A 22,877-nucleotide genomic window follows, 5' to 3' on the forward strand; every position below is an offset into this window, starting at 1 on the left:
GATACTGAATCAGCTTCCTGTCTTTGTACTTTATCTGTCTGTGTATTGCTGACCCGGCCTGCACGACCTTTCTGGCTGTCACCCACCCCTTGGGTGCTCAGCCTTCCTGCAGGGGCCCCCTGCTCCTCAGAGGGGGCACTGCTGCAAAATCAGTCAGGGTCTCCTTCTCCTGGAGTCCTTGACTGCAGTAGAGTCTGTCTCTACTCATTGGACCACCTGCTACCCCAGTGGTCCAATTACTACTGTTACACCAAACACTTACACGCTTCAGGTGTCCAGAGGTTAGCAATATTTCTGTATTATCTGTGATTCTGCAGATCATCAATAATCAGGTATATATCTGTATTCTTGGTGATACTGCAGATCACCAATAATCAGATTCTCTCTGCGTGCTGACACCAATCATTACAGAATCAAATAAATATTCCTCCTCAACACAACCTAAACCTGAGGGGGCTGCAGTCCCCCAAAAGTTATCAAAAAAGGAGTCCAATTCCAAAAATATGGAACAAATCAGAAAAAAATTCTGTGTTGTTAAACCCTCGGACAAGGGGGGGGGGGAGGGGAACGTAGTGGTTATGAGAGTAGAACAGTATGTGTATATGTGTCAGAAGATTTTGAATAATAAGGAGTGGTACCGGAGGGTGTCTGCATCCAAGGTCATCAACAACCAGCGCATGCTGTTTGATTTAATTTTTTGATTATTGTATTGTTATTCTATGTGTTGTGCGGCTGCGCAGCCCTAGCCTGCCCCTGTCTCCCCTCCCCGTCCTCGCTATTAGGCGATTGTGCCTCGTTCTGCCTTCCGGTTGGTGCTGTTATGGCACTTCCAGACTTGGCTGAGATGGAGCGCATTTGCGTTCCGGAGGTTCGCCGCCCACATGCCCACGTATTGCTTGGTGGGCGTGTTGCGATAACGCGGTGAGGGGAGCCGGCGGGCGGGGCTGTGCGGCCGCACTCTACATTTAAAGATGCTGTAATGGTGTCTATATGTCATTCACGCTGTCTGCCTTTGAAAAGGCCGCTAGTTGCGGCGAAACATGTCAGGCTTTCCTGACAGCGGGCTTTCTCCTCCACATTACTCAACTCAACATCACTAGGAGCCTTCTCCAACATCTGCCCGGACATATTTGGCATGGGACTAGTAACTATGTGCCATCATTGATACTATCATATGCCTCATTCCCAAGATCTTGCTGACAAGCTGTTCATTTCCCTGCGATTGGGGGACATTTTTTGTGTCTGCTGCATGTGCTCCAACACATGTGTTTGATGCCATTACATGCTTTATCCATCAGGACTTTGTTGACAAGCTGGTTATCACCCTGCAATTGGGGGATACATGTTTTTTGTGCTTGCTGCATGTGCTTCTATACCTTATCTGCATTACATCAATAAGCATTCCACGCCCTGTGATTGGGGGACTTTTGTGAACCATCTCTGCATGCATTTCCCATGTTTGTGCTTCAAAGTATGTGCATCAATACATAACATCATGATGGACTTGAAGTTTACAAGCCACCTGAATCTACTATGACAAGCTGTCAGCTATACTTGGCTATGTCCATATGCTACCTGCTGCTTTAGCTTTGCCTGCATGCTGCCATCTATTTCATCATAACTTCTGCTGTTAACATCAATAATTTGCAAGTCAGTGAATGTCATGTGCCTTTTGTCCGGAATTTTTTTCTGATTTGTTCCATATTTTTGGAATTGGACTCCTTTTTTGATAACTTTTGGTGGACTGCAGCCCCCTCGGGTTTAGGTTGTGTTGAGGAGGAATATTTATTTTATTCATTTATATGGGGTTGTCTGTGATTTAGGTGGGTTTATATACTTTTTTGATATATGTGATCATTAATAATAAAGCAATAGTTACCTAAGGGTCTGAACTTTTTGAATATGCATGTCAGGAGAGTATATTACTATATTTTTTTTAAAATTATAAGCTTGTAAATTGTAATGGACGCAAATTGAGAAAATGCACCTTTATTTCCAAATAAAATATCGGCACCATAAATTGTGATAGGGGCATAATTTAAACGATGTAATAACCAGGTCAAATGGGCAAATAAAATACATGGGTTTTAACTATGGTACTATGTATTAATTTTAAACTATAATGGCCAAAAACTGAGAAATAATAATTTTTTTCCTTTTTTTTCTTAATCTTCCTGTTAAAATGCATTTGGAATAAAATAATTCTTAGCAAAATGTACCACCCAAAGAAAGCCTAAATGGTGGCGGAAAAAACAAGATATAGATCATTTCAGTGTGATAAGTAGTGATAAAGTTACAGGCGAATGAATGGGAGGTGAAAGTTGCTTGGATGCATAAGGTAAACAACACTGTTGGCTGAAGTGGTTAAAGAGGAACTGCAGTGAGAATAACATGAGTAATACAATTGCCAAGGCTAAACATTACTGGGAAGGCAGGGCTACATTCAACATACAGCACTTTATAGATATAGGAAGTGTTTCTGATGCTGAAACCAGGAAAATTGCCATAAAAGTGGGTATCCTGAATAATCTATAGCATTCTACTATATGCCACTACAGTGCCTCTTTAACTCCCTACACAAATGTAAGAATTGCCTTTTGGAAAATACTTGTTTTTTGTTTTTTATATCTGAATGGGAATGGACTGGGAGTACATATACCAATTTAGGAAGGCTAGACATATTTATTTACTCCATCAAATAGTTTGACAATTTACTCTACAATTGTGATTTGCTTTTACTTACTCAGTAAGGCAGAAAAATGACATTTGTACAAATTCAGAAAGTACCTTAAAGGGAACCTAAACTGAGAAGCATATTGATTTTTCCTTTTAAAATAATACCAGTTGCCTGACTCTCCTGCTGATCCTGTGTTTCTAATGCTTTCAGCCACAGCCCCTGAACAAGCATGCAGATCAGGTGCTCTGACTGAAGTCAGATGGGATTAGCTGCATACTTGTTTCAGGTCTGTGATTTAGCCACTACTGCAGCCAAAGAGATCAGCAGGACTGCCAGGCAACTGGTATTGTTTAAAAGGAAACATTCATATCCCTGTCAGTTTAGGTTCCCTTTAAGAATATTTACTATATTATCCTTCCAAATGAAGGAAAAGTTACTCTTAAATTATTTTTTTCTTCAGTCTCAAGGGGGGCAGTGGGGGGGGGGGGGGGGGGTAAATAAATGCTTGAGTTTTGTACTGGTTGCATTTCAACCCCAAGACTAGATTGGTAATAATTTGATGAAGATAGTCTATTTTATTGGCAGTTATATGTGTAAATGTGGTCTCCTATTTTAGGTTCTTGGATAACAGAGTTGCTTCTGATTGCTCCAACATAAGCTTGAAGGCCAATGCAAGCAAGACCAGATAGAGCACTGCAGCATGCCCTGTCTGGTTCTACAGCTTCCACTGTTTATTCATCAACTTGCTTTGCAGGAAACAAGTGTATGTGGTTTATTGGCTAGATGAAAAAATTCCTTGCCCATCCACTTAGGAGCGGTACATACTCTGGGTCAAAAGGGTGCCTAGTTGCGTTTATATTTGTTTAAGGGATGTAATCAGGGATGCTCATCTGGATTTCGGATATCCGGGTAACCCGGATATCAAAACTTTTTTACACTATCCTATTCGGGTTCCGGATGTTTTTTAAAATCGGTTAGCTATCTGCGGATAGTTTGAGAGCCAACCCGGATATCCGTGGATTTCTCCCAGATATCCGAATCCGGATTACAAGTTCGATGGCAAAAAAATCTCATACATGCACCTCTCTCAAGGATTTGTAGGATGTCAAAAGCCAGCTTACATACATTGGTCAGGAATCAAACCCAGATCCAATGCTTGGAGGGCAGCTATGCTCACCACTATACTACCGACAGCACTACGTGCTGAAGCCAGCCTAGCATGTACCATTGTGATATACCCAAGAGAAAAATGAGCTCGCTTATTTGCCTAATTTGCTAGATGAAAGCAGTGGGACACATGGTGAAACTGCATAGACAAGATTCAATTCAAGACTTCAGAATCAGAAAGATTATGTGCCCCCTGGATGTTGCTGATGTAACACACACAGCAAAGGACAGCAATTTTAAAGAGACTCTGTAACCTCAAAAACATCCCCTGGGGGGTACTCACCTCGGGTGGGGGAAGCCTCCGGATCCTAGTGAGGCTTTCCACGCCATCCTCTGTCCCACGGGGGTCTCGCTGCAGCCCTCCGAACAGCCGGCGACAGACCCGACTGTAAATTCAATATTTACCTTTGCTGGCTCCAGCGGGGGCGCTGTGGCTGCTTTCGGCTCCGAACCACACGGAAATACCCGATCTCAGTCGGGTCCGCTCTACTGCGCAGGCGCCGGAAACTTACGCCTGCGCAGTAGAGCAGACCCGACGGCGATCGGGTATTTCCGCCTACTTCGGAGCCGACAGCCGTCAGAGCGCCTGCGCAGGAGCCGGGAAGGTAAATATTGACGTCATCTTTCACGGAGGGCTGCAGCGAGACCCCTGAGGGACGGAGGATGGTGTAGGAAGCCTCATTAGGATCCGGAGGCTTCCCCCACCCGAGGCGAGTACCCCCCAGGGGACGTTTTGACATTACAGATCCTCTTTAAAGAGACTCCGTAACAAAAATTGCATCCTGTTTTTTATCATCCTACAAGTTCAAAAAGCTATTCTAATGTGTTCTGGCTTACTGCAGCACTTTATACTATCACTGTCTCTGTAATAAATCAATGTATCTTTCCCCTGTCAGACTTGTCGGCCTGTGTCTGGAAGGCTGCCAAGTTCTTCAGTGTTGTGGTTCTGCTATGAACTCCCCCTTCCTGGCCCCTCTCTGCACACTGCCTGTGTGTTATTTAGGATTAGAGCAGCTTCTCTCATCTCTCTTATCTTTTACAAGCTGGATAAATCGTCCTCTGAGCTGGCTGGGCTTTCACATACTGAAGAATTACAGACAAGGGCAAAGCTGTTTGCAGGAAGAGCAGCCTGAAACTTCAGTGCATGAGAACAGGGGGAAAGAAACACACAAATGATCTCTTGAGATTCAAAAGGAAGGCTGTATACAGCCTGCTTGTGTATGGATGTATTTTCTATGTGTGGAGATACTGTACATCAACCTACTTCCTGTTTTGGTGGCCATTTTGTTTGTTTATAAACAAACTTTTTAAAACAGTTTTTAACCACTTTTAATGCGGCGAGGAGCGGCAAAATTGTGTCAGAGGGTAATAGGAGATGTCCCCTAACGCACTGGTATGTTTACTTTTGTGCGATTTTAACAATATAGATTCTCTTTAAGTCTGGAAGATTCCAGCGCAAGGCTGGGAAGGATGAAAAGCTAGGCGGCCATGCAACCCTTCCTGCTAGGGACGGCCTTTCATTTACACGGTCCTTGTGGCACAATTTGTTAGTGCATTTGGCTGTTAACTGAAAGGTTAGTGGTTCAAGCCCACCCAGGGATAGCCTTGCATTTTGTGCTCAACAGTTGTCTGAAGAAAAGCCCAGATAGCCATGTAGCAGCCATGACATACACACAGTCCTTGTGGCACAATTGGTTAGTGCATTTGGCTATTAACTGAAAGGTTGGTGGTTCAAGCCCACCCAGGGATGGCCTTGCATTTTGTGCTCAACAGTTGTCCGAATAAAACCCCAGATAGCCATTTAGCAGCCATGACATGTACACAGTCCTTGTGGCACAATTGGTTAGTGCATTTGGCTATTAACTGAAAGGTTGGTGGTTCAAGCCCACCCAGGGATGGCCTTGCATTTTGTGCTCAACAGTTGTCCGAAAAAAAAAACAGATAGCCATTTAGCAGCCATGACATATACACAGTCCTTGTGGCACAATTAGTTAGTGCATTTGGCTGTTAAAAGACAAAGACAAACGCTTATATACCGCTTTTCTCCTGGCAGACTCAGAGTGCCAGAGCTGTAGTCACTAGGACACGCTCTATAGGCAGTAGCAGTGTTAGAGAGACTTGCCTAAGGTCTCCTGCTGAATAGGTTCTGGCTTAATGAACAGGCAGAGCCGAGATTCGAACCCTGGTCTCCCGTGTCAGAGGCAGAGCCCTTAAAGACACTCTGAAGCGAGAATAAATCTTGCTTCAGAGCTTATATTCAGCAGGGGCATGTGTGCCCCTGATAAAACGCCGATATCCCGCGGCTAAACGGGGGTCCCTTACCTCCCAAAGCCCCTCGTGGAGTCCCGGGGATCTCTTCCTGGTGAGGCAGGGCTAATGGCCGCAGCCCTGCCTCCATGCACATCTATCAGCGCGTATCTCCGCCTCTCCCCCGCCCCTCTCAGTCTTCCTTCGCTGAGAGGGGCGGGGGAGAGGAGGCGATACGCCGCTGATAGACGGAGCTGAGAGGCAGGGCTGCAGCCGTTAGCCCTGCCTCAACAGCAGCAAAATCTACGACCAAGTTGGTCGCGGATTTTGCAGGGGGGATTTGGGAGGTAAGGGACCCCCGTTTAGCCGCGGGATAGCGGCGTTTTAGCAGGGGCACACATGTCGCTGTTGAATATAAGCTCTGAAGCGAGATTTATTCTCGCTTCAGCGTCTCTTTAACCATTACACTATCCAGCCACCAAAAGGTTGGTGGTTCAAGCCCACCCAGGGATGGCCTTGTGTTTTGTGAAGGGAACTAATGTACCCTTCTTAAACTTGAAGATTGTATACAAATGTAAGCAAACTGCAGAGTGGCACAGCAGAAGTGTGCTGGGCCCATAACCCAGAGGTTGATGGACTGAAACCATCCTCTGATAGGCATGATTTCATTTTTGCACCTCGCTTTATCGCATGGGCAAAACGGTTTCCACAGCGCTGTAAGAGAAAGTGTAATAAGGGCCCTGCCGTAACATAGATATTACGGTAGCTAAGACTACTCCTGGGCCTTTCTTGTAGTTGAAGAAATGAGTGAAATGGCTGGCTTCAGCCTGTAATGTTAGTTGACCTGGGCTTGGTTCCTGGCCACTGGTGTTATAGTGGTGATGTGAGCTGCCTTCTAAGCAGAGGACCTGGGTTCAATTCCCAGCCAAGGTATGTGAGCGTGCTTTTCACATCCTACAAATCCCTGGAATACAAGATCCTCCTCCGGAGGGGGAGGAGGAGGTAGAGGAAGGGATAGGGATACGAGGCTAGAAGGTATTTTTAAAGGTTAGAAATGGTTTTAAAGCATTTTGAAAGGCACTTCCGGTTTCTCTATCCAGATATCCGAATAGGTCGGATATCCACGTTCATGTGGATATCTAAAAGTTCGGATTCAGATATCCGAATCTGATCCGGATATCTAAAAATCCGGATCCGGATCAATTCGGATTTTAAAAAGTACTATCCGAGCAACACTAGATGTAATGAATATGCTGTTAGCGTGTTGGAACCATAAAACCTTAAAGTGAACCTTAAGTGTCCCAAAAAAATTGAGTTTTACTCACCTGGGGCTTACCTCAGCCCCCTGCAGCTGATCGGTGCCCACGACGAGTCGCTCTGATGCTCCGGGTCCCGCTGGCGGCCACTTCCGGTTTCGCCGTCAGGACCCGTCAGGCTGGGGAACGCGGCTGATACTACGCGTTCCCAGCCAAAATAGCATCCCTATGCGGCCATATGTTCGCATACGGGTGCCTATGCGGACATATGGCCGCATAGGGGTGCTATTTTGGCTGGGAACGCGTAGTATCAGCCGCGTTCCCCAGCCTGACGGGTCCTGACGGCGAAACCGGAAGTGGCCGCCAGCGGGACCCGGAGCATCAGAGCGACTCGTCGTGGGCACCGATCAGCTGCAGGGGGCTGAGGTAAGCCCCAGGTGAGTAAAACTCAATTTTTTTGGGACACTTAAGGTTCACTTTAAGCATTTCTTCTAGTGCAAGCATAGCAACCTGAGAAGAATGCCTTTTCTGTTAAGCCATATTGATAAGATGTGTGCATCCTATCATACTGTAATCAACATAGAAGCAGGGGAGTTAAATTGAAGAATTCTTCTAGGTGGGTTCTGATGTCAAGAGTATGAAGAGGAGATGGATGTACACCTTGAAAAGGGAAGCACAGAGGCAACGAGAGCTCAAATAACATAATATGTCACCAACATGAGAATTACGCGAAGTAGAAATAGTAGTACTCACAAAGATGGGTTGCACCAGGGTGCCAACCGACCACATAAGACAGGTGGAGATTCATAAAGCCGTATTTACTCACTTGTCTAGGAAGTGCTGAAAGAGATCGCTCTCTTGTAGAAAAAAAACATGAAGCAATTGTTAGACAAACAGAAAGCAAGAATACTATTAAAAGGAATGTGGATGAAAGTATTTCCTAAAATGGGTCTCACGAAGCTTTAGGATACCTGGGGTTTGCGATTTGTAAAAATTAAAGACCTTTTGTCGGTTTGATAAATTCTAGAGTATTATGTGCAAGGACTTTCATACACCAAGTGGTAAAACCAATGATCCAGAGAAATATGAGCACTACACATACTATTTTTTACCACTCAAATGCTGGGTCTGATCCCTCCTCTGTTGCAGCCACCTGCTGTACCTCGCGTGTATCAAAAAAGGGCGCCTGGAAAAAAGGGCGCGGGGTATAGCCAAAATTGTAAGTTTTAATGCAAAAGCATATTTTTCGTTTAAGAGGTTGTAAACGAAAATTTAGTGCTAAATAGGTTAAATAAACGGAAATGAAATGGCAAAATACCGTCTTTAACAACAAACAAATTCTGAAATGAAACGTCAAATAGCGTCTATAACAAAAACAATATTTACACTTGTGTGAAGCATAGCAATGCAATGGTAGATTTTACAGATATTTTACAGCAATTATACCGAACTGTAGGCTCACACAGATCTTTACCTATCCCTATCCCTATCCCTATCCCTAACCCCTAGATCCCCATAATTTAATAAATTGTATATAGTACATATATTGTGCTGTAACTATACCTAGCCTTACTCTCACACAGAGCCCTCCCTGTACCTATCCCTAACCCCTAGACCCCATGGTGGTGTATATTGTGCTGTAACTATACCTAACCCTACTCTCACACAGAACTCTCCCTGTACCTATCCCTAACCCCTAGACCCCATGGTGGTGTATATTGTGCTGTAACTATACCTAACCCTAATCTCACACAGAACTCTCCCTATACCTATTCCTAACCCCTAGACCCCCTGGTGGTGCCTAACCCTAACCACCCCCCTGGTGGTGCCTAACCCTAACCACCCCCCTGGTGGTGCCTAAACCTAACCACCCCCTGGTGGTGCCTAACCCTAACCACCCCCTGGTGGTGGCTAAACCTAACCACCCCCCCTGGTGGTGCCTAAACCTAAACACTCCCTGGTTGTGCCTAAATCTAACCACCCCCCTGGTGGTGCCTAAACCTAACCTCCTGCACTGTAACTATACCTAAGCCTCCCTGTACCTAACCCTAACCCCTAGACCCCCCTGGTGGTGTCTAACCTTAACCACCCCCCCTGGTGGTGCCTAACCCTAACCACCCCCTGGTTGCGTATATTATACTGTAACTTTAACCTAACCCTCCCTGTACCTATCCCTAACCCCTAGACCCCCCTGGTAATGCCTAAACCTAACCATCCCCACCGCACAAACACCCTAAACACATATAAACAATAATATATTTAATCCTCAAAATACTTCTCTACAAATACCATTAATAAAATATTTTATATATTTGTAATAGAATAAATAGCCTTAAAATAGCCTTAAAATCACGTATACATTAATATTATAAATAGAGAAAAGTATATATACATATATACAATACAATAGATAGCCTTACAATCACGTACGCATTAGAAATCTTAAAATAACAGTAATATTTAAAAGCGATATTTTAGTAACTATAATCAACGCATTATAAGTGTAAAAACAAAGTTAATACCAAAAGCGATGTATTTCTAATACAATAAGGTTGAAAACGGTATTTAAGTATTATACATATGAAAACGAATTTTTAAATGATCAAAGAAGTGTAAACGAAAATTTAGTTGTTATACTTTTGTAAGCGAAATTTTAAAACGAAAAAAAAGTAAAAACTGCTATAAGCGAAATTTTAAAACGAAAAATAAGTATAACACAAAGTCAAAACGAACTTGTAAACGATATTTGTTATAAACCTTATTCTGTAAACGAAAACTTTTGTTAACACGATCCCTGTAACCGCTATTTCTCGGGCGCCCCTTTTTTCCTGTCGGGCGCCGAATAGCCGATATTTTGCATTGCAGTCTATGGCCGCGCCTTTTTTGTCCATTAGCCATATGCGCCCTTTTTTACATCCTAGTTTTTAATTCAGATTGTGACCTGGAAAAGTCCAGGACTGAGGTGAGGGAGATTGAGCAGCTCCAGTAAAAAAGGATTGATTGGATTCAGTACTAATACTTAAAGCACTGCTGTGCTTCTACTCTGCAGTCCATGTATATTTAATAAAGGCATCCCTTGAAAAGGGCACATGAAATGACCGATAGCAGAAAATCTGTAAAGTTATTGATATTCTGCTACCTAATTCATATTGTAATCCTCCCCCTGATGGTGCCTAATTTCAGTGGGTGGGGGTAACTGTAATAGGAAGGCTGTGGGCTAATATAGATAGCCAGAATAGTTGCCCCCAGCATAGGTTAGATAGGTAGGTACCCCCAGTATAGGATAGTTAGGTAGGTGCCTCCAATATAGGTAGCCAGTATAGTTGCTACCAGTATAGGCTATCTAGGTAGGTAGGTAGGTAGGTAGGTGCCCCTAATACACGTTAGATAGGTAGGTGCTCCAGTATACATTACATAGGTAGCTGCCCCCAGTATAGGATAGATTGGTAGGTGCCTCCATTGTAGGTTAGATAGGTAGCTGCCCCCCAGTATAGGTTAGATAGGTAGGTGCCCCACAGTATAGGTTAGATTAGGTAGGTGCCCCCCAGCAAAAGTTAGATAGGTAGCTGCCCCCTAGTATAGATTAGATTAGGTAGGTGCCCCAGTATAGGTTAGATAGGTAGCTGCCCCCCAGTATAGGTTGGATTAGGTAGGTGCCCCCAGTATAGGTTAGATAGGTAGCTGCCCCCCCCCCAGTATAGGTTAGATAGGTAGCTGCCCCCCCCCCCCCCCCCCCCCAGTATAGGTTAGACAGGTAGCTGCTGCCCAGTACAGGTTAGATTAGGTAGGTGCCCCCCAGTATAGGTTAGATTAGGTAGGTGCCCACTAGCAAAACTTAAATAGGTAGCGGCCCCCTATTATAGATTAGATTAGGTAGGTGCCTCCAGTATAGGTTAGATAGGTAGCTGCCCCCCAGTATAGGTTAGATTAGGTAGGTGACCCCAGTATAGGTTAGATAGGTAGCTCCCCCCCCAGTATAGGTTAGATTAGGTAGGTGCCCCCCAGCAAAGGTTAGATAGGTAGGTGCCCCCCAGTATAGATTAGATTAGGTAGGTCCCCCGGTATAGGTTAGATAGGTAGCTGCCCCCCAGTATAGGTTAGATTAGGAAGGTGCCCCCAGTATAGGTAGCTGCCCCCCCCCCCAGTATAGGTTAGGTAGGTAGCTCCCCCCCCCCATCCCAGTATAGGTTAGATTAGGTAGCTGCTGCCCAGTATAGGTTAGATTAGGTAGGTGCCCCCCAGTATAGGTAAGATTAGGTAGGTGCCCCCCAGCAAAGGTTAGATAGGTAGCTGCCCCCCAGTATAGATTAGACTAGGTAGGTCCCTCCAGTATAGGTTAGATTAGGTAGGTGCCCCCCAGTATAGGTTAGATAGGTAGCTGCCTCCCAGTATAGGCTAGATAGGTGGCTGCCCCCCCCCCCCACCCCCCAGTATAGGTTAGTTAGGTAGCTGCCCCCCCAGTATAGGTTAGATAGGTAGCTGCTGCCCAGTATAGGTTAGATTAGGTAGCTGCTGCCCAGTATAGGTTAGATTAGGTAGGTGCCCCCCAGTATAAGTAAGATTAGGTAGGTGCCCCCCAGCAAAGGTTAGATAGGTAGCTGCCCCCCAGTATAGATTAGACTAGGTAGGTCCCTCCAGTATAGGTTAGATTAGGTAGGTGCCCCCCAGTATAGGTTAGATAGGTAGCTGCCTCCCAGTATAGGCTAGATAGGTGGCTGCCCCCCCCCCCCCAGTATAGGTTAGTTAGGTAGCTGCCCCCCCAGTATAGGTTAGATAGGTAGCTGCTGCCCAGTATATGTTAGATTAGGTAGGTGACCCCCAGTATAGGTTAGATTAGGTAGGTGCCCCCCCCAGCAAAGGTTAGATAGGTAGTTGCCCCCAGTATAGATTAGATTAGATTAGATAGGTTCCCCCAGTATAGGTTAGATTAGGTAGGTGCCCCCAGTATTAGGTTGGATAGATAGCTGCCCCCCCAGTATAGGTTAGATAGGTAGCTGCCCCCACCCCCCAGTATAGGTTAGATTAGGTAGGTGCCCCCCAGCAAAGGTTAGATAGGTAGCTGCCCCCTAGTATAGATTAGATTAGGTAGGTGCCCCCAGTATAGGTTAGACAGGTAGCTGCCCCTTACTATAGGTTAGATTAGCGAGGTGACCCCAGTATAGGTTAGATAGGTAGCTGCCCCCCTCCAGTATAGGTTAGATAGGTAGCTTGCCCCCCCCCCCCCAGTATAGGTTAGATTCGGTAGCTGCTGCCCAGTATAGGTTAGATTACATAGGTGCCCCCCAGTATAGGTTAGATTAGGTAGGTGCCCCCAAGCAAAGGTTAGATAGGTAGCTGCCCCCCAGTATAGATTAGTTTAGGTAGGTCCCCCCAGTATAGGTTAGATAGGTAGCTGCCCCCCAGTATAGGTTAGATTAGGCAGGTGCCCCCAGTATAGGTTAGATAGGTAGCTGCCCCCCCCCCCAGTATACGTTAGATTAGGTAGCTGCTGCCCAGTATAGGTTAGATTAGGTAGGTGCCCCCCAGTATTGGTTAGATTAGGTAGGTGCCCCCCCAGCAAAGGTTAGATAGGTAGCTGCCTCCCAGTATAGGCTAGATAAGTAGCTGCCCCCCCCCCCAGTATAGGTTAGATAGGTAGCTGCCCCCCCAGTATAGGTTAGATAGGTAGCTGCTGCCCAGTATAGGTTAGATTAGGTAGGTGCCCCCCAGTATAGGTTAGATTAGGTAGGTGCCCCCCCCAAGCAAAGTTTAGATAGGTAGCTGCCCCCAGTATAGATTAGATTAGATAGGTTCCCCCAGTATAGGTTAGATCAGGTAGGTGCCCCCCAGTATTAGGTTAGATAGGTAGCTGCCCCCCAGTATAGGTTAGATAGGTAGCTGCCCCCAGTATAGGTTAGATAGGTAGCCCCCCCCAGTATAGGTTAGATTAGGTAGGTGCCCCCCAGTATAGGTTAGATAGGTAGCTGCCCCCCAGTATTAGGTAGGTGCCCCCCCTAATGGAGGGGAGAGCCGCAGTTGCAGGGAGGGCAGCCCGACTTCTCCCTCCCTTCCTCCCCCAGGGCTGCCCTCCGTGCTCCCCCCTCCAGACTGCAGAGAGCAATGCGCAGGGAAGCCTGTACTAAACTACTCACCTACCTGGTTCCAATCGCCGCTCAGTCGCCGCTGGTCTTCTCCTCTCTTTCTGCATACGCTGATATACACGCTGCTTCCTGTTTAGCCGGAAGCTATGGGTGCTACTAAGTTAGTGGGTGACCAGGTGCCACAAATAAGGTCATCAGGTACTGGTGGCTGTACAATCTGCCTTTGCCTGGCTTCCCTCTGGCTTCTTCTGCTGCTAGCTGCAGCTGTGTTGCCCACCTAGCCCCCTGCTATTGCACCTTACAGTTCCACCAATACTAGTCCCAATGGCTGCGCTCCACAATCCCTTTACGTCTAAATATACCACATATGTTCCTATTTCTAATGTCTGGTGTTGCACACTATTTTAGACAACCACGTCCATCCAATCCACTTCCTAACATCAGTAATACCCGTACATGAAGAAACATTAGAACAGAATTCATATCACCATCTCTGGGTCGGGTGGATTGCAGTATTCCACATCACCTTCCCTCATGCTCGGCTTGGCGTATTGAACTTGGCTCCGCCATACCAGTTTCATCATCCAATGACTTATCTGGGCCACTGATGAGTCATTGGATGATGAGCTGGGAGAGAGAAAAACAACTTTATGTACTAAGATTTTAATACAGATCACTATTGCTGGCTTATGACAATAATGTGACTTGAAACTAGCACCTGATTGGCTCAAAAAACATTTGCTCCCTTTCACCAATCATGGATCCCCAAATCCCGATGGGTACGAGCAGCGGGCATGCATGCACGTGCACGGCAGCAGTTTACGTGAACGTTGCATATACATACGTCCTGTTTGGCACTGAGAGGGGGAAACTGGGTTTTTTAATTCGCCAGTATTGCGGGTAGTGGTTAAACAATAGTTTATAACTTTTACTGGTGCTCAATTTAGTAAACATTAAAATAGAGGTTACAGTGGGGAATAGTATAATATCAGTATTATAAACAATATTTTACTGCATATCCTGGCACCAATTTTGCTAAATGATATCTTCAATATAGTTTATATCTAGCGCCCTTTTTAACCCGAGCCTTTATTATATGAAAGACCAATACAAAGTGGTGTACACGTGAGAAGTCGAACAAAAATCATACATGATTCCAAACATTTTTTTCAAATAAATAACTGCAAAGTGGGGTGTGCATAATTATTCAGCCCCCTGAGTCAATACTTTGTAAAACCACCTTTTACTGCAATTACAGATGTAAGTCTTTTAGGGTATGTCTCTACCAGCTTTGCACATCTAGAGACTGAAATCCTTGCCCATTCTTCTTTGCAAAACAGCTCCAGCTCAGTCAGATTAGATGGACAGTGTTTGTGAACAGCAGTTTTCAGATCTCGACACAGATTCTCAATTTGATTTAGATCTGGGCTTTCACTGGGCCATTCTAACACATGGATACGTTTTGTTTTAAACCATTCCATTGTTGCCCTGGCTTTATGTTTAGGGTCGTTGTCCTGCTGGAAGGTGAACCTCAGCCCCAGTCTCAAGTCTTTTGCAGACTCCAAGAGGTTTTCTTCCAAGATTGCCCGGTATTTGGCTCCATCCATCTTCCCATCAACTCTGACCAGCTTCCCTGTCCCTGCTGAAGAGAAGCACTCCCAGAGCATACTGTCACCACCATATTTGACACTGGGGACGGTGTGTTCAGAGTGATGTGCAGTGTTAGTTTTTCGGCACACATAGCGTTATGCGTTGTGGCCAAAAAGTTCAATTGTAGTCTCATCTAACCAGAGCACCTTCTTCCACATGTTTGCTGTGTCCCCCACATGGCTTGTGGCAAACTGCAAACGGGACTTCTTATGCTTTTCTGTTAACAATGGCTTTTTTCTTGCTATTCTTCCATAAAGGCCAACTTTGTGCAGTGCACGACTAATAGTTGTCCCATGGACAGATTCCTCCACCTGAGCTGTAGATCTCTGCAGCTCGTCCAGAGTCACCATGGTCCTCTTTACTGCATTTCTGATCAGTGCTCTCCTTGTTCGGCCTGTGAGTTTAGGTGGACGGCCTTGTCTTGGTTTGTCTTGGTAGGTTTACAGTTGTGCCATACTCCTTCCATTTCTGAATGATCACTTGAACAGTGCTCCGTGGGATGTTCAAGGCTTTGGAAATCTTTTTGTAGCCTAAGCCTGCTTTAAGTTTCTCAATAACTTTATCCCTGACATGTCTGGTGTGTTCTTTGGACTTCATGGTGGTGTTGCTCCCAATATTCTCTTAGACAACCTCTTAGGCCGTCACAGAGCAGCTGTATTTGTACTGACATTAGATTACACACAGGTGCACTCTATTTAGTCATTAGCACTCATCAGGCAATGTCTATGGGCAACTGACTGCACTCAAACCAAAGGGGGCTGAATAATTACGCACACCCCACTTTGCAGCTATTTGTAAAAAATGTTTGGAATCATGTATGATTTTCGTTCCACTTCTCATGTGTACACCACTTTGTATTGGTCTTTCACGTGGAATTCCAATAAAATTGATTCATGCTTGTGGCAGTAATATGACAAAATGTGGAAAACTTCAAGGGGGCCGAATACTTTTGCAAGCCAGTATATATATATATATATATATATATATATATATATATATATATATATATATATATATATATATATATATGCAAAAAAGTTTCTGTACCGTGTTAGCCAAACAAATTATGTAGGTAGAAGAAAAAAAAAAAAACAACGTTTTGTAAAAAATAATACCTTTAATGGCTAACTAATAGAGTTGAATGATGCAAGCTTTCTGGGATCTAGTTCCCTTCTTCAGGTATATTTCCAGATGTAAGCTGAAGTAAAACACTGATGCAGATAAATGGTAAACACGAAGATGACAGTAGTGCTAGTTACTGTTTATCCGTTAGGTGTCAGGTGATCAGCAGGCTGGAGCCAGTGAGTTAGTGCAAGCATACATGAAATCCAGCAGGTTTCTGAAGATCATGAAGCCAAATCAATCATGTTACATAAGGTGTCATGAATCCTGTTCCACATGATCTTCAGAAACCTGCTGGATTTCATGTATGGTTGCACTAACTCACTGGCTCCAGCCTGCTGATCACCTGACACCTAACGGATAAACAGTAACTAGCACAACTGTCATCTTCATGTTTACCATTTATCTGAATCAGTGTTTTACTTCAGCTTACATCTGGAAATATGCCTGAAGAAGGGGACTAGATCCCAGAAAGCTTGCATCATTTAACTCTATTAGTTAGCCATTAAAAGGTATTATTTTTTACAAAACGTTTTTTGTTTTTTTTTGTTTTTCTACCTATATATATATATATATATATATATATATATATATATATATATATATATATATATATATATATATATATATATATATATATATATATATATATATGAAAGTTTATTTTTTTCTCATGAATTATCATTTTTTTAATCTACATTACATAAAACCAGTGGTGCTCAGATAAAATCTGTGATCATGGCATAGCCGTGATTCACTAGCATTTTTTCACTATTCGACATCGTGATTCGAATCCGTGATCATTTAGTGATCACAGATTTTAATCACGGATTCGGCCATTGGCAATTGGATTTTGCTGTGATCACGACATTGAATCCGTAACTGGGGGAAATTATGTCATTGGGCCAATCAGAGGCCCTCAGCATAGGCCCTAGCCAACCAATCATAGGAGGGGAGGCTCTGCCCTCCCCTCCAGTATATAAAGCGGCAGCCATGTTGAGAGCGCTGTCCTTGCTAGACTGTGGCACTGAGAGCATCTCCAGGCCATTTGTTGTAAAGCAAGAGCATTTGTGATTAAAAAAGCCAGTGTTTTAACTCATGTCATTGCTCTCTTGCTGTATTTGATACTTGTATTTAGCTAGGTAGCCTGTGATTTACTTAACTACTTAAGGACCAGCAGATTTTTCTATGATCTGGGGCTCTTCATCCCCCAGCACAGATCAGGTGGCAGGCAGGGCGATCAGACTTTCCCCTTTTTTTTCTCACTAGGGGGATGTCCTGTTTGGGGGGTCTGATCGCCGCCGGCTTGTTGTGACTAGCGAGGGGGGCGCCTCAAACCCCCCCTCCGCAGCGATATTCCCCCTCCCTCTCTTTCCCTCCCTCCCCTTCTCCATATAGGCAGTACAGGACAGCGATCCGTCCTGTACCGCCTCAGATAGGCTTCAGCCTATCAGATGGCGGCAATCCCTGATTTAGCCTGCGAGCCGCGATCAGAGGCACGCAGGCTGTTCACGGAGCCCCCCGCCATGAACTGACAGGAAACGGTCACTCGAACGGCCGTTTTCATGGAAACCCAGGTGTGACCAGCCGCCGCCAATAGGTGTTGGCTGGTTGTTAAGTGGTTGAGTTCTAGTCAGTGTAGTCGTGACCAGACAGTGTACTGAGTGCTGTGCAGCTTAGTGCAGGCAGAGGCAGGTTCACTGATTTTGGTGCTCTTAGCTGTATTACTGTAATTGATACTTGTATATTTATATAATTATATATGATCAGCGCAGAGTCCAAAAACAAAAGACGAGTCTTCAACAAACAATAAAAGCAGGTAAATCTCCACCACAGTAAATATTGGGTTCACGGCACAGCTCTGCAATCATGGATACCCAAAAAAGGAAAGAGGCTTACCATCTGGTGACAACCCACATTATAAGGTTGTATCAACGCTTTGGTAGGACATCAGGAAACAACAGTCTGTCCAGGATCCACCAGTTCAGCAATGATTCCTCTCACGAATGGATATCAGTAAACATCATAAAAAACAAACAAACGGCAACTCTAAGTGTAAACTATTAAATATAGAGTTTTCATAGTACAAACAAACAGCTTAAAAATAGCATAAAAAGAAAACTTACATACGGGGCCCATGCAATGGGAACCCCGAGAAAGTTGCACGCGTGTATGGGTCAGCAGTAAAGGACAGTAAGAAGGTGCTGCCTGTCTCCTTCCCGACCGGTTGCGCAAACTAGCGTCATCAGGGGATCCTGACTGTATTGAGTACAGTCAGAAGAGTCAGTCTCAGGCATTGGTGGAGATGATGACGAAGGACCAGCCCATTATTACTTGTTCACAAACCTCCACTGTGAGCAGTACACCCTGCAGCAGCAGCATCCAACTCCCCCTGCTTGCTGGGACATCCACCCCAGCAGCCAGTGGTCAGCAGCCCTCCCTGGATGACAGCGTTCTGTCCCTCAGCTACAGCTTTGAAGTTTTGACCAAGTCTCTGCCTTCTGACCACAGGTGCATTCGGAAGCTGAACGGCTTGCTGGCCCAGGCTATGTGTTCCCAGCTCCTTCCATACTCCCTGGTGCAGTAGGGGAGTGATAAGCGCATTCTGCTCCAATTTTGGATCCCAGGGTGGCAAATCCCCAGCCGCCACTACTTCAAAGAACGCCATCCCAGCTCTGCACAAGTTTGTGGTGGCAAACGTGGCCCATTCGCTCAATCACGCCGTGAGCAAGCAGGTCCATATCACCATGGACTCGTGGAGCAGCCAATTTGGGACAAGTCGCTACCTGTCCTTTACCGTGGACTGGGTGACAGTGGTGGAAAGGGGTCAGAAGAACACAGCAACAGCAGTAGGACAGCTGGTGGTGCCACCATGCGGTATCAGGGGGGATGCATCAGGCTCCTCTGATCCCATTCCCTCCACACCCCGCAGCAAGCAAGCCCACCGCAGCAGCAGTGCAAAGCCTCACCACTGCCAAGCGCTGCTGAAATTGGTCAGCCTGGGGTACGATAAACTGATGGCCACCCACATTCTGGCCGTCCTTAGGGAGCAGGAGCAGAGGTGGCTGACCCCCAGAGGCTTCAAAGTCGGTTACGTGGCATCCGGTAATGGGGCCAACCTGGTGGCTGCACTGCACCTGGGAGAGCTCAAGCACATCCCCTGCTTGGCCCATGTCCTGAATTTGGTTGTGCAGCGCTTTCTGCGCACATACCTGGGGATGGACCAGCTGCTGGAAGATGTGCGTAAGGTGGTGCTCCATTTCCACCATTCTGCAACTGCCTCTGCAAACCTGGCCGATCTGCAACAGGCCATGGGCCTGCCATCACACCACCTGATCTTAGATGTCCCAACTCGCTGGAACTGAACCCTGGCGATGTTGGAGCAGCTGTGGCAGCACAGGATAGCACTTTGCAGGTACATATGTACTACTGGACAGGTCGCTGTGTGACCGGAGGGAAAAGGGGAGGCAGCCCTAAGCCAGCTGGATCAGGAGCAGTTGGCAGCACAGTCCAGCTCACAGGAGGTGGAGGATGAAAACTTAGATATAGTAGAGGAGGAGTTGGAGGTCCATAACCTGGATGCTGATGGGGAGCAGCAGAGCACCACTGCCGTTGTGTGGGGGTGGTGCTTTCAGGAGGACACGGTGCAGGAAGAGGACAGCCATGTCCTCTTTGAGGACAACGATGATTTGGTTTCCAATGCCATTTTCTCCCCATGGCTGCGCACATGTTGCAGGGACTCCCGGGTGATCCAGATGCGTGAAAGGGAGGACATCTGGATCACCTTGATCCTGGGCCCACATTTGAAAGGGAAGCTGGGACAGATCATGCCACCATCTAGCACCGAGAGGGAGTTGCAGGAGGCCCTTGTGCTCAGACTGCAGGAAGCATTCCCCCATCCTTTGTTAAAAGAAAAAAACTACACAATGAGACCTTCTCCAATTGTTGCCAATGAAAGTAGGAATCTTTATTTACTCAGCTGAGGACTTTTTCATGTGCCAGCATACAGAAACCGCAAGCTCACTTACAGCTTCGTTTAGCCAGAAAAAGTGAGGACTTCCTCACTCTGCTGATCTTTATACCCCAGTTAATATGCTAACATATTCCTCCCTCCAGGCAGTCTGTTATTCTATGAGTCCAATCAGCAGTATCTAAAGGAGACTTGGACTTCCTCGTTGGGTGGGATCACCTGTGTCCTTCAAGAGACTTCCTGTCAATTTAAGTTTCACTTTAGGCTGGGTTTCATTTTACTGGAAATGAAACAGTAGTCCTGGTACATGAAGTTTCGTTTCAACCTCTAGTCAGTGACCAGCAAGGATAAATCCGCCTCTGGAAATCTGGTTTAAACCGCCTTTTTAGATTCCTCTTGTCCACTGAAAGGCTGGAATTCCACTGCAAAGGCATAATAAGCTATGCACAGTAAATAGCTCAAAAAGATACATTTATTCAGTAATATTGTGATAACTCTTAAGGCAATATTTATAGTCATATTATTAAAGTGTAACTCTAGCACACTGGTCTGATTACATTAATATGGTTCTTCTAGCCACGTGGGGAATATAAAAGATATACACACACAATTGATTATAAAATCTTCATTAATTGATTCCACACCTTCCACCCCCGCTGTTGCTGTTCTGCTAACCCAGCAACAGGTGCCTACAGCCACCAGCAGCAGCAACAGGCATCCTGGAGACCTGCTGAGCCTAACACAGAGCCTGTATTCAGTGAAACTTCCCAGAGCAGAGGTGCCAACCAGTGATGCTCAAATGTACCCAAATTCGATTCGAGTACATTCGAATTCGGGTCTGGGTCAAATTTGGATTCGGCCGGTTTGAATGCACTCAAATTCGATTCGGGTGGATTCATTCGAATCCGGGTTAGGGGAAAATTCGATTGCGAATTCGTGATTCAAAACCTGCCGAATTTAAGGGTTAATTGCAAAGCCCCCTTAAATGCCAGAATCATCAAATTCGCAGGTTATGTTAAAGAGACTCTGTAACAACATTTTCAGACGTATTTCTTCTATCTTACAGGTTCCTAAACCTAATCTAATGTGATCTGGCTTACTGCAGCCATTTGCAGTTGCAGAGTTAGTGTAATAAATCAACTTATCTGTCTTCTGACGGACTTGTCACCCTGTCTCTAGAAGGGGCTGGCTCTTCAGTGTTGTTCATCTGTTAGGCAGGCCCCCCTTCCACGCCCCTCTATGCCCGCTCCGTGAGTTTAGTTACATTATGCCTGTGGTTCTCAAACTTTTCCTGTTGAAGGCACCCTTGGGGATTTAGACATTTTTCGAGGCACCCCTATGGGCTGGCGATCTACCATCGCTCCCCCAATGCGTCCGACTGATTGAAATTTACAGTCTGATTGTAATTTATGATCGATTTTTACAATCGATTCGGCTCACGGAATGACAGATAACCAACAGATTTGATCACAATAATCAACTCCGCCAGAAAAAAATTATGCGTGTTTGACACACAGGCACACACACACACACACACACACACACACTCTGTACACACACACACACACACACACACACACACACACACACACACACACACACACACACACACACACACACACACACACACACACACACACACACTCTGTACACACACACACACACACACACACACACACACACACACACACACACACACACTCTGTACACACACACACACACACACTCTGTACACACACACAAACACACACACACACACACACACACACACACACACACACACACACACTCTGTACACAGGGCCAGATTTCTGGGAAGGCCACAGAGCCTAGGGAGATAAAATCAGATAAGATCAGAAGGGCAGCAGGACTTGGAGAGAGAATAGGTTATATGTGGAAGTAAATCATCTCTTCTGGTCCCGCAGCGCAGCCAGCCAGCGCCCTGCTCTGCACTAATAGCTGAATTCCAGAGTTCCCCAATCCCTGCATCTCTCTCTCTCACACTTCTTGATGTGTTATAACAATCAGGATCAATCATAACTGCCACCTGATGATCCATTCCTGGTGATGGACATACAAGTGGATGTGAGAAATAAAAGGGATTTACATTACAAAGCAGATAGAACTAAGCTCCACTGAGTTTTAATGCAGGCATTCCCAAACATCAGTGAGATCTGCTAGTTTCTTTACTTTCTCTTTTACAGCTGTGCCACTGACCCCAGCAGCAGTTAATTACACTCTTATCTTCTAACCCTAATTTATGACTTTTTCTCTTTTGTTTTTCTCTTCCTAGCCAGCAGTGGTCTCAGTTAACTCTTTCCCGACTCATTTTCTGTCCTTCAGCTCCTACCATCTATAACTGCAGGATTAAAAATGCTGTTTGCTTCCCTTTCATTGCTACACTGTCACCTGAGCTGTTACTACCTCTATGCTAGTGTGTATGGTTTGGCATCCTGCTTTCCTGTAGCAGTAGAGCATTGTACCATCTTAGCCATCAGCGAAAGCAGAAAGTTTTGAATCAGGATGATACCATTTATTGGCTTAAAAGAAAAAGAGTAATCTTTCTGCTAATAAGCCTTCTTCAGACTTTGTTCCTGTATACTGGCAATATGTTAGAGCACACGTACATTCAGCATTCAAAAGAGATACATAGATTTTTCAGCAAATATAAATAAATGTCATGCAGATGCTTTAAAGTGGAGCTGAACT

At 45.3% G+C, this 22,877-nt stretch overlaps 2 non-coding genes across 2 annotated transcripts; both read left to right on the plus strand.

The window, feature by feature from the left end:
• The first annotated feature begins 5,520 nt into the window (after positions 1-5,520).
• On the plus strand, positions 5,521-5,594 carry TRNAN-AUU (transfer RNA asparagine (anticodon AUU)). The gene has a single exon. It is a non-coding gene; the product is annotated as a tRNA-Asn (tRNA).
• Positions 5,595-5,668: 74 nt separating this feature from the next.
• Positions 5,669-5,742, plus strand: TRNAN-AUU (transfer RNA asparagine (anticodon AUU)). Its single transcript has one exon. It is a non-coding gene; the product is annotated as a tRNA-Asn (tRNA).
• The last annotated feature ends 17,135 nt before the right edge of the window (positions 5,743-22,877 follow it).

This window comes from Hyperolius riggenbachi, chromosome 11, assembly GCF_040937935.1.
Source record: "Hyperolius riggenbachi isolate aHypRig1 chromosome 11, aHypRig1.pri, whole genome shotgun sequence".
NCBI classification, from domain to species: Eukaryota; Metazoa; Chordata; class Amphibia; order Anura; family Hyperoliidae; genus Hyperolius; species Hyperolius riggenbachi.